Genomic DNA, 11,608 nt, shown 5'->3' with positions numbered 1-11,608 from the left:
ACCTAGGCCGGTATGCGTGGAGTCGGAGGTGGAGTATGAAGTGTCGGGCATACGGGCGTCCAAATGGCGCAGGGGGAAGCTGTGGTACCTGGTTGCGTGGAAAGGCTATGGCCCGGAGGAGCATTCATGGGAACCGGCTGAAGGGGTTCATGCTCCGCGCTTGGTCTCCTTGTTCCATCGGCGTTTTCCTGCCAGCGCTGGACCCGTGGGGAGCCGCTGAGAGGGAGGATGTACTGTCAAGAATTCCTGTCATACAAGGGAAACACGCCCTTATGTAAACAGGAGAGCTGTTACATAACTCAAGGGAAACACGCCCTTATGTAAACAGGAGAGCTGTTACATAACTCAAGGGAAACACGCCCTTATGTAAACAGGAGAGCTGTTACATAACTCAAGGGAAACACGCCCTTATGTAAACAGGAGAGCTGTTACATAACTCAAGGAAAACACGCCCTATAAAGGGAGGAACCGGGAGGTACAAGGCTGTCGGATATTTTGTTTACACCGACGTACCTGCTTCGTGAAGAGCAGTGTTCCGGAGTGGTGCTCCAGTAAGGCAAGAACGGAGGTAGGTCGAGTCGTTACTCCCTGGGCCGTGTCTTGCCCCATCGTCACCTGTGAAGGACCCGGAAGCTCTACCGGTCAACCATTGAGCTTCGCTTTTTGACTCGGCTGAGTCCAAGTGCAGTGGCGCTTTTGCTGGTTGGAGTCGTAACTCCCAGCCCGACCAGAGACACAGGGACTGCCAGCTGTAACGCACACCAGGAGGTGTTTGCCGCGTTACAGACTCGGAAGTCCACAGGATCGATCGAGCGGCTGCTCTCGGTTCAGTCTTCTTGCTTGTGATTGGGGTATCGGTGACGCATCACCAGGAGGTGACTCCGCGTCCCGGTGCAGTCTGAGGAAGAGGTTGAGCGGCTGCTCCCTTCAGGTAGAGACCCCGGCTGGGTGTTTCCCTGACTCCTCGATTCTCCCCAACACTCTTCGTGCCCCTCACAGCCTACCGATTGGCATTGTCGGCCATTTCATTTCTGCCCTCTGTTGGCATACGCCGGGATCGGCGTATATGCAGAGGACGGTTAGGACCATCCGTGCTGTGGGCTGGTAACGTACTTAGCCTGGAGGATTCCAGTGACTATAACTTTTGTTTGTTCTTTGTATTTTATTTGCCTTCATTAAAAGAACTAACCCTTCACAAGTGGTTGCGTCCTCATTGTCGTGTCTGTTAAACGATCCTGAGACGTTCAGGGCGTTACAGTGATAGTACATCCAGGCATACATCCATTAAAGTAAACGTCTATCCTTTTGTATATATCTCTTAACAAACCTTAGTTGGTTTCACCAACAAACACCCATGCTTCTGCTCCTTCCTTCCTTGCCTTGGCTTTGAGTTTGAACCAAAAACACCGCTGACTCTTGCTATCTAGTACTATCCACCCATACTGTGTCGCCCACCCAGGCAGGCATTCTTTCACCTTCCACCCATCCTTCAACAACCCATGCATCTGATCTTATTACTATCAGACTCCTATACATGCTTCCAACAACATATCCTTCTCTGCCGGTCAGTCATATCTCGCCCGTCCTTCCACCCTTAGTGCTTTCCCTCTATGTTCAACACATCCATGAAGGTCATCTGATCTGAGTTTGTCTTCTCCATAAAACATTCACAGCTGATTTTGGAGTCAAAGAGAAGAGGCCATTGGTTACTCTACTCACGCTGGTAATGCTACGTAAAGGGTGTCTTCTTCAACCGTTGTATAAGGTCGCACAGTACAGTGAAATAGTGAACACAGTTCCATCTAGCTGTAATGTCAAGAAGTAATGAATATAACTTACCGCCGCCAGCCACTGCTGCTGGATCCCCCCTGGGCCCTGTGTCTCCTGCAGGTGCCGCCAGTTCGCCTGCCCCCTCCGGAATGGCCGCATCGCTGGCCCCGACGGCACTGGTGGATGGTAGTGTGCCTAGAAAAAAGCATCAAATTTTTTTTAGATGCCTGTAAACCTCCCCCTATTTTAAGTGTTCACTTGGAACATTGAACAAAAAGTTAATGCGATGCAACATACATCAGCACTAGACAGTAAGTGCAGTCAGTAGACAGACACTAGTAGGATATGGTTCCACTTCCTAGGGTCATCTAGTCCTACTCTACTCTTTTGAAAGTTAGCCTGAGCCATGAGTAACCCTTTTAGATTCCTCATGTCGACTACTACTCTTTTGGTGCATATTATACCTGCCAGCGTATTGACATGTGCAGTAGATGCCTTTAAGGCCGCTTGACTGTTGCATACAAGTGAAGAGGTCGAAAAAAAAACAACATATTGACTTTGTTTAGTTTATATTGCTTAGCATTCACACATACATGTTACACTTTTTGGCATGACTGCAAAATGCTAGCATCATTCACCAGTATACTATCTAACGGCTAACTCGCAGCGTTTTTCTCATATATCATAGGCGGAAGATTCCCTTCTACAAACCAGAGATTTACAGAGCATAGTGGATGCAAGATGATGTAACCAGTATTTCTACGTTCTACGGTGAGGGATCTTCCAGAATTATAAAGATCTTGGCTCTTGTTCTTGTTGTCAATCATGCACTTGTAAATGTTTACTGTTTTAATGTTAGGCTTTTTGCTGGCTTATTGACTATGGCTGTCGTAAATTAAATTTCATGTTAACGATGTACAGAGTTTGATACTTGTTTCAAATAAACCTTTTGAACTTACACATAGACTCTGTGGTATTTGGTGTGGTGGAGTGGACTTACACAAGTGTGTGAGCAAAATGGTGTTTGTTATTATGTTCTGGATTGTCTCGGTCTCCGTCATCATCAACATTGTGTATCGTCTTCGTGGGGGGGTCGGGAGTGGGACCCTAATGTTAGACACTATAGCTAGTCTGTTAGGGGATCCTGGGTTCTTCGGACTGAGGTGTGATCAGTAAGATCCAACCTCCCATCAGCACCATCCTATTTTGTTGTGCATAGTTCTGTATGTGGCTCTGCAGAATCCTAGACAATAGTAGTATCATGTACTATCCGATCAAAAATACTAGTCAAATATCTGGTTGGGCATTTTGTTTGTGGTAATTGTCAAAGCCTCAACATTGAGAAGACTTGAAGAGGACAACCCAAAGGACAGGACCCAGTGGCTAGAGCTATTGGTCAATCAGAGTTTTATTGTTGCAAAGAAAACATTCTATTAAAGAGTGGGCAACTGTGCAAGCTTCGCTACACACAGAGTAATAATAGTAATAGTAGTAGTAGTATTAGTAGCACAGAGAGTCATAGCAGAGGGAGTTAGAAGCAACTTCGAGGCAGGGATAAACAGAATTAGTAAACAGATAGTCAAGGTCAAAGAAGTAAGCTTTTGTAAAAAAGAGATTCAGAAAGTGGAACCATAATTTAGAGTTTGGGAAAAAAAAGATGCAGTAACATAACATTTAGGGAAATATAAATGTCAATCTAACCAATGGAGGACTTACTGGGGCCAGCTGCAGGAGCCTCAGTAGAGGTGAGGTCCTGGGGTTCCCCCGCCGACTCCGACCCCGTCTTCTTGCCCCTGGGTGGTGCTGATGATCATGTAAAATATAATAAAGAAAGAGACCAACATTAAGGAGTGCTGTGAGAAAAATAATAAATCATTTGGAAAAACAATAAGTCAAAGAACATTTTAGGAAACAACAAGTGCAATAAAATTGACCTATCTAATCAGATGGATCGACTACTGGCTGCTTCCTAGTGCATTTACGGATCGTCTACTTATTTATGAACACTCCAGTGTTCCTTGATCATTCTGATTCCAAATACTAACAAAGCCTAGTAAGTACCACCTGACCTACACCACCTATTCCAGACGGGCCAATTGTTCACTAAGTCTGCACTTCAATTTTTTTCAGCCATCAAATGCATAGATGATGAGATGGAGGACACATGCATAGTTGCATACATTAGTGCATACATACAACAAATTGTGGGTTGGTTGCATAATGCTGATCTAGTTCTGCTACTGACTGACCATGCTAAGCCTACCACTCACTAAACAAAGTACAAAAGGTTCGACTGAGGACTGGGGTAAGCAGCACTCAGTGACAGAGGATGCGTCACGCAGACCGCATAAAACAATTAGTAACTACTACTAACAAACTAAACCTAGTATCCAATATCCATCCACCACTATTTCACAGTAGGACAATGGAAGGACTAGAGTCTCTCTAGCAAATCGCATTACCTAACTTCAGTTCTGTAAAGTAAACTCTTACATAATCAGCATCAGCACAAGCTAGCGCAAACTACGTTGCAAACAAGTAAGAGTACCACCGTGCACCTGGGTCCTTAAATCAAAGAACATTTTGCTTTTTGGAATGTAATACCAGCAACGCTTGGCACGCAGCAGTAATCTTGTTGTTCATCTAATTTATTATACACAATCAGTTACTCACCAAGCCCGATGACCTCGACACCTAGCAGGTCCAACAGGTCCTGCTCCCGGTCCAGGATGTCGGACCACCGGTGAGCTAGCTGGTTGTGGGTGCGCCGGATCCCAGTGCACCGGAACACGGCCCGGCGCACCTTCGCCCACCGACGGTGCCGCTCCTGGGTAGCGTACCCGGAGCCGGGCCTGCCGCCTGCTGCCAAGGTCAAGGGGAGGAGGCGCTGGATGAAAAAAACAAGAGCCGCCACCTCCTCCTCCCCAAACAGTTGCCGGGCCTGCACCCCTGCAGGATGCATTCTGCCGCAAGGCAGGCGGCGCTTCTCTGCGCCTGCAGGTCCCTTGCCCTTGGGACTTGGTGTGCCCTTGGCCATGGTTCTGGGGTGGGTGGGAGGCGGAAAAGAAAAGTCCGAAGGGGAAAAAAAGTTAGGGGGAAGAAGATAGAAAGAACTTTATAAAAGTAACAAAAACACAGTAAAAGTAGAAATAAAATGCAAAACATAAACTGAGGCAAACAGAGAGATAGATAATAACTAAAAAAAGTCAGGAAAAAGGCTTTAAAGACAAAGGATTGCTGTGATAAAGGGAGGATACAAAAGTAGGCCCAGAAACATGGCATAGAGTGAAAATCAAGATGGCCGCGCCCATTCGCGACCGCGTGGGTAAGTTCGCGCGATATTTCTCGCGAACATGTACAATTTATCGCGAACAAGTAAAATGCGCTCCCGAACACGTCAATGCACATCGCGAACACGCTATCCGCGACCCGGAACAGGAAATAAGGCATCGCGAGCGGGCGGGACTATAGAAAAACAAGATGGCCGCGCCCATTGGCGACCGCATGGGTAAGATCGCGAGATATATCCCCCGAGCATGCAAACAGTTCCCCGAACATGCTTACCGCGCTCGCGAACAAGAAAAAGCCATCGCGAACAGGTTGCCACAAGCAACTACGCAAGCTCGCGAAGCTTCGCGAAGGTCGCGTAGTGCAATGACATCTTCGCGAAGCTTCGCGAAGCTTCGCGAAGCGCGACTACGCGAACTACGCCCAGGGTTACGTGGTAATCCCTACCCTTTGCAAACAAAAATGTATTTTGAGTTAAAGGAAAGGTTTGTGTAAATGCCTGTACAATCACTGACTTCTCTTTAGAGCAATCCCTTCCAATGTCTGACTGGCTGACAAAACAGGTCACTAGCCATTCCCATTCATTATTCCCTCTTTGAAATGATCCCCTGTTATAAATTTGCATGTGTGTGTGGGTACCAATACCGTGCAAACATCTGGGAAACATCGGAGCGCTGAACAGAAGGGCAAGAACCAAGATGCACTGTTGAAAAGGAGGACAGTGAGGGAGAGAGAAGGTGGGTAACTAGGGGTGAGGGGACATAGATCTATGCAGAGGCGAGCCTTCACCTCATTCCTGAACTTCAAGGGAGAGAAACGAATGGAAGTTCTAAGAAGAGATAGGCTGCTAGGATGCTGGTAGGTAATCTGTTGCAGGTTTGTGCATAGATCGATAACGTTTTTTCCTGGTCTCTTTTTCCCGCATTTTCAAGTTTGGAAATGTCTTTCTCCTTGGTGTGGTGTTGTCCCTCAAGGTGGCTATCTTCTCCGATAGGTACACTGGGGGGGTTATTTGTGGTGAACTTGTAGATGATACACCGGGATGAAGATGAATCAGCTTTATAGGGCAGGGGTCAGTGACTGGATAACAGACCCGCTGCAGCCCCCCCAAGTCCTTACAGTAGTTGCTGTGTAGCATGAGTACCCAAGTGCAGGGAGCTCTTTGCACATTGATTCGGGAGGGTGAGCTGGTACAACGCAGTCCCATTTCACGCTTCACCTCTTCACTGTGGTCTTACGTATGTAGCGCTGCAAGTCAGTGGCTCCATTTTTATAATAACATACAACACAAATGTTGCCCAGACCTTCCATACCCACTAATCACGGAGGGCTCGATTCTCAAAGTTTCAAAAATGTACAGCTGGGTTCAAACATATGTTTCATTGAAGCGGTTCATGTTTCTGGGGTTCACAAAGGTGTCTCAGAATACTGCATGTCCACCTGTATATGTGTACACGGTGCACAACGGTGAATGAGAGAAAAAGTGATTTGCAATATTTGGGTTTTAAGTTTTTACCTCTACAGGGACAACATTTACTCCCACTGAGAAATGCATTTCCTTACACCCCCTAACATTGTAATTACCCCCCTGGAAAGAGATTCATTACACTTGACAGGATTAACTCTCCATGCATGTATAGGCTGTGAATGGCCTGCACACATGTTTGTGGGTCTACAAAATCGATCCAGGGTATTGCCGCGCTAGATTTCCCGATGGACACCTGTTGGTTGATGTATCGTTAGTTTACAAGTGCAGACTCACCTTTGAATAGCAAACGTGCACTTGATCTCACAGAGCGATTAATGGGGGGTCACAATACACCATGTTTAAAGCACGTGGAGACGCCCCTTACCTGCATTAGGATGTAAGACCTGTGGTATATGTCCAGTTGTCTTCCAAAGCCTTGTGCCAGGATGGTGTGGGCTGGGTGATAACTAGAAGTGTTGTTTTATGTGAAGTTGTGAAGGTAGTGATCATATGTGTGCACCCAGCAGGAAACCTGCACCGCTGTCAAACATTTACAGATATGATGTGTATTAATTCCATGACCTAACAGTGTAAAGGAATGTATCGAGCGTTTAAACACTCAATGTTATTACAGAATGTTAATAAAACATTCTAAGGGGAGAGATATCATGTGACGTAAATAAAGTGGCCTAATTATTGATGCACTCCTGCGCGTAGATCTTCTGTCACTAGGTCTTCAGTTAGCCCTCTCCATCCATTGCTCTGTTGTTGTTTCTGCCCCTGTTTCCTTCCGCCCACTATAGCATAGAGCAGGGGGCGGGCGGACAGCCCAGTCCTGCACTGTCTGACTTCACCCTGAGTGACAGCTTATGCTCCTTCGAGGAGCGCCCATACACACAGCAGGCCTCTTCACTGCAAGGACTGCCGGGCAATGTGTGCTTTTTGAGACCAAATATTGATTCGGTTTTAGCCAGTTTTTTATATATATTTTGGCAAGTGCCTGGCAGCTTCCTCAGCAATAAGATTTTACAAACACTATGACAAAACAAGACCGGTATTGACAAAGCCAAAAGGCTGAAACCAACAACAGGCCTATTGGTTTCCCAAATGCTGGTTAATGCCCGAGATGCAATGTTTTCATAAACAATATTTTGAACAATATATTTTTGACAAATTATACTTGGGTCATGATATTCTAATATGATACCTTCACTTTTCTGTGAATACGGAGCATCCCATTCCCTTCATCTAATACCTGGGGCCATGCCCCCCCCCCCCCCCCCCCCCAAAAACAAATATTCCTGGCTACGGGCGGGCATGTATGCATAATAGAAGGTGTGAGAGAGAGTTACAAGAGAGAGAGGCTGCAGAGGAAGAAAGGGACTCGAGAGACAGAGTACAGAGTGAGTGAGTGAGATGCAAGAGGGAGAGAGAAAGACTGGAGAGAGAAAGGCTAGACAGGGACTGACAAAGACTAGAGGGAGAGAAGGAGAGAGAGAGGCTACAGAGCAAGAAAGACTAGAGCGAGAGAGGCTATCGAGACAGAAACTAACGAGGTACTAGAGAGAGAGGATAGGAGAGATGATATCGAAACTAAAGAGAGAATGACTAGCGGTGGAGAGCTAGAGAGAGAGATTGAAAGAGCGAGAGAGGAAGAGAGAAAGAGAGAGAGCGGAAGAGAGAAAAAAGAGAGAGAGAGAGAGGGAGGAGTGAAAGAGAGAGAGAGAGAGAGGGAAGTAGAGAAAGAGAGGAAGGGAGAGAGAGAGCGAGAGAGGGAGAGACAAAAGAGAGAGAGAGAGAGAGAGAGGGAGGGAGGAGTGAAAGAGACAGAGAGAGAGAGGGAAGGAGAGAGGGGGAGAGCGAAAGAGGGGGAGAGAGAGAGCGAGTGAGAGAGAGAGAGCGGAAGAGAGAAAAAAGAGAGAGGGAGGAGTGAAAGAGAGAGAGAGAGGGAAGGAGAGAGAGAGAGAGAGAGAGAGAGGGAGAGCGAGAGAGAGCGAGAGAGAGCGAGAGAGAGAGGGAGGGAGAAAGAGAGCGAGAGAGAGAGAAAAGGAGAAAGAGAGAAAAGGAGAGAGACGCTGGGGGCGGCTGCCCTGATGAGCCGTGACATGCCTTTTCCCCATTACTGGCCCTGCTGTCACCGGTGTTTTCTCAGTCACCAGCAGCAACAGCTGAGGGACTCTGTAAGGCGAGGTGAGGGGACCTTTCTAAAAGGAAAACAACCTCCCTGGTGACCTGCGACCCCGGGAAGGGGGGGAGGGGGGCAGGCTTATTCTCAGACTCCTTCCTGGAGGATTTCACTGCTTCGTCAAGACTTACGTGAGCACGCAGGGCAGAGGTCAGAGGCCAGCAGGACTCAGAGAGGGCATGGGCACACCCTTTCTCAGGGGTCTCACAATTAGACTGGCAGTGCTTCCCTGAGAGGGAGGTGAGGAGGGGAGACTCACGCTCACCTCGACTCCTAGCACATCCTTTGTCCTGTGACTGTGAGCCCCCGCAACATAGTTTACTGTTCAGCCCCGGGCCCCCAGAATCACCCAGTCACCTCCACCGGGGCCAGAGGGACAGGTTGTGGTGTAACGGCCAGAGCTGCCGACTTGGAGAAGCGCGAGCCTGGGTGAGTGTGCCTTTAGGGCACGGCCCCCCAGGCCCCAAGCCCCCCCCCCCCATGTTGCTATGTTCTGGGGGTTGGCCAGCAGCCCGGTGGGCGGCTGGCCTAGCGAAGTCCTTCCGGGTCAGGCCGGGACGTATTTCTGGTTGGATTGTGGGAGGGCTGGGGACTAATTGGGGGGTCCGGGCTCTAAGAAACTGGGGAACCATGTTCGAGTCTCGGCGTCGATTTAACATCCTGTGATTATTGGCAAATCACTCAATCTTCCCTCCAAACAAATAAAAATAACGCCTGCGGTAACTGGTGCGCATGTAAAGCTCGCTTACCACCTTTTTCTGTTCATGGATAAGCCACGGACAGCCATGGTTTCTCGATGCTAAATCATGGGTGACAGTGCCCGCCACGCCAGCTGTGGCACAACGGGTGGCAGTGTCACCACGCCGGCTGTGGCACCGCGGGTGACAGAGGTCGCCATGCCGGTCGTGACACAGGGGTGACTGTTGTCACCATGCCGGCCGTGTCACAGCGGGTGACAGTGGTCACCATGCTGGCCTTGTCACCGCGGGTGACAGTGGTCACCATGCCGGCCGTGTCACAGGGGTGACAGTGGTCACCATGCCGGCCGTGTCACAGCGGGTGACAGTGGTCACCATGCTGGCCTTGTCACCGCGGGTGACAGTGGTCTCAATGCCGGCTGTGTCACAGGGGTTGACAGTGGTCGCCATGCCACACGTGTACCAGCAGCCGGTGACAGTGCTCACCATGCTGGTTGTGTCACAGCGGGTGACTGTGGTCTCAATGCCGGCTGTGTCACAGGGGGTGACAGTGGTCGCCATGCCACACGTGTACCAACGGCCGGTGACAGTGATCACCATGCTGGTTGTGTCACAGCGGCGTGTGACAGTGGTTGCCATACCGACGGTGGCACAGTGGGTGACAGTGGTCGCCATGCCGGCCTTGGCACAACAAGGTGACAGTGGTCGTCAATGCTGGTCGTGTTACAGTGGATGACAGTGGTCACTATGCCGGCCGTGTCACAGGGGTGACAGTGGTAGCCATGCCGGCCGTGTCACACGGGGTGACAGTGGTCACCATGCTGCCCGTGTCACAGCAGCGGGTGACAATGGTCACCATACCGACCGTGGCACAGCGGGTGACAGTGGTCGCCTTGCCGGCCACCTCACAGTGGGTGACAGTCATCACCATGCTGGCCGTGTCACAGCAGATGACTGTGGTCGCCATTCCGGCCGCGTCACAGCGGATGACAGGGGTCGCCATGCCGTCCGTGCCACAGTGGGTGACAGTGGTCACCATGCCGGCCGTGTCACAGCAGGTGACAGTGGTTGCCATGCCAACCGTGTCACAACAGGTGACAGTGGCCGCCATGCTGGCCGTGTCACTGGGGTGACAGTGGACGCCATGCCGGACGTGTCACAGGGGTGATAGTGGTCGCCTTGCCGGCCGTGTCATGGAGGTGACAGTGGTCGCCATACCGGCCGTGGCACAGTGGTCGCACTGCCGGCCGTGGCACAGTGGTCGCAATGCCGGCCGTGTCACAGCAGGTGACAGTGGTTGCCATGCCAGCCGTGTCACAAGAGGTGACAGTGGTCACCATGCCGGCCGTGTCACTGGGGTGACAGTGGACGCCATGCCGGCCGTGTCACAGGGGTGATAGTGGTCGCCTTGGTGTCATGGAGGTGACAGTGGTCGCCATACCGGCCGTGGCACAGTGGTCGCAATGCCGGCCGTGTCACAGTGGTCGAAATGCTGGCCGTGTCACAGCAGGGTACAGTGGTCGCCATGCCGACTGTGTCGCAGCGGGTGACAATGCCGGCCTGTGGCAGCGGGTGACAGAGGTCGCAATGCCGGCTGTGTCGCAGCAGGTGACAGTGGTCGCCATGCCACCCGTGTCACAGGGGTGACAGTGGTCGCCACGCCGGCCGTTGCACAGCGGGTGACAGTGGTCGCCATGCCGGCCGTGTCACAGCGGCGTGTGACAGTGGTTGCCATACCGACGGTGGCACAGTGGGTGACAGTGGTTGCCATGCCGGTCTTGGCACATCAAGGTGACAGTGGTCATTCAATGCTGGTCGTGTTACAGTGGATGACAGTGGTCACTATGCCGGCCGTGTCACAGGGGTGACAGTGGTAGCCATGCCGGCCGTGTCACAGCGGGTGACAGTGGTCACCATGCTGCCCGTGTCACAGCAGCGGGTGACAATGGTCACCATACCGACCGTGGCACAGCGGGTGACAGTGGTCGCCTTGCTGGCCACCTCACAGTGGGTGACAGTCATCACCATGCTGGCCGTGTCACAGCAGATGACTGTGGTCGCCATTCCGGCCGCGTCACAGCGGATGACAGGGGTCGCCATGCCGGCCGTGTCACAGCAGGTGACAGTGGTTGCCATGCCAACCGTGTCACAACAGGTGACAGTGGCCGCCATGCCGGCCGTGTCACTGTGGTGACAGTG

General features: G+C 50.7%; 1 long non-coding RNA gene across 1 annotated transcript; it reads right to left on the bottom strand.

Annotated features, from left to right (window-relative positions):
* Positions 1 to 1,841: 1,841 nt before the first annotated feature.
* On the bottom strand, positions 1,842 to 4,541 carry LOC146782933 (uncharacterized). Its single transcript, XR_014972199.1, has 3 exons — positions 4,444 to 4,541; positions 3,487 to 3,573; positions 1,842 to 1,965 (listed from the first exon to the last, which is right to left on the bottom strand). It is a non-coding gene; the product is annotated as an uncharacterized LOC146782933 (long non-coding RNA).
* Between the last annotated feature and the right edge of the window lie 7,067 nt (positions 4,542 to 11,608).

Source organism: Triturus cristatus, chromosome 12 (assembly GCF_964204655.1).
Source record: "Triturus cristatus chromosome 12, aTriCri1.1, whole genome shotgun sequence".
Classification (NCBI taxonomy): Eukaryota; Metazoa; Chordata; class Amphibia; order Caudata; family Salamandridae; genus Triturus; species Triturus cristatus.
The sequence above is the reverse complement of the archived record's forward strand: the minus strand, read 5'-3'. Positions and strand labels throughout refer to the sequence as shown.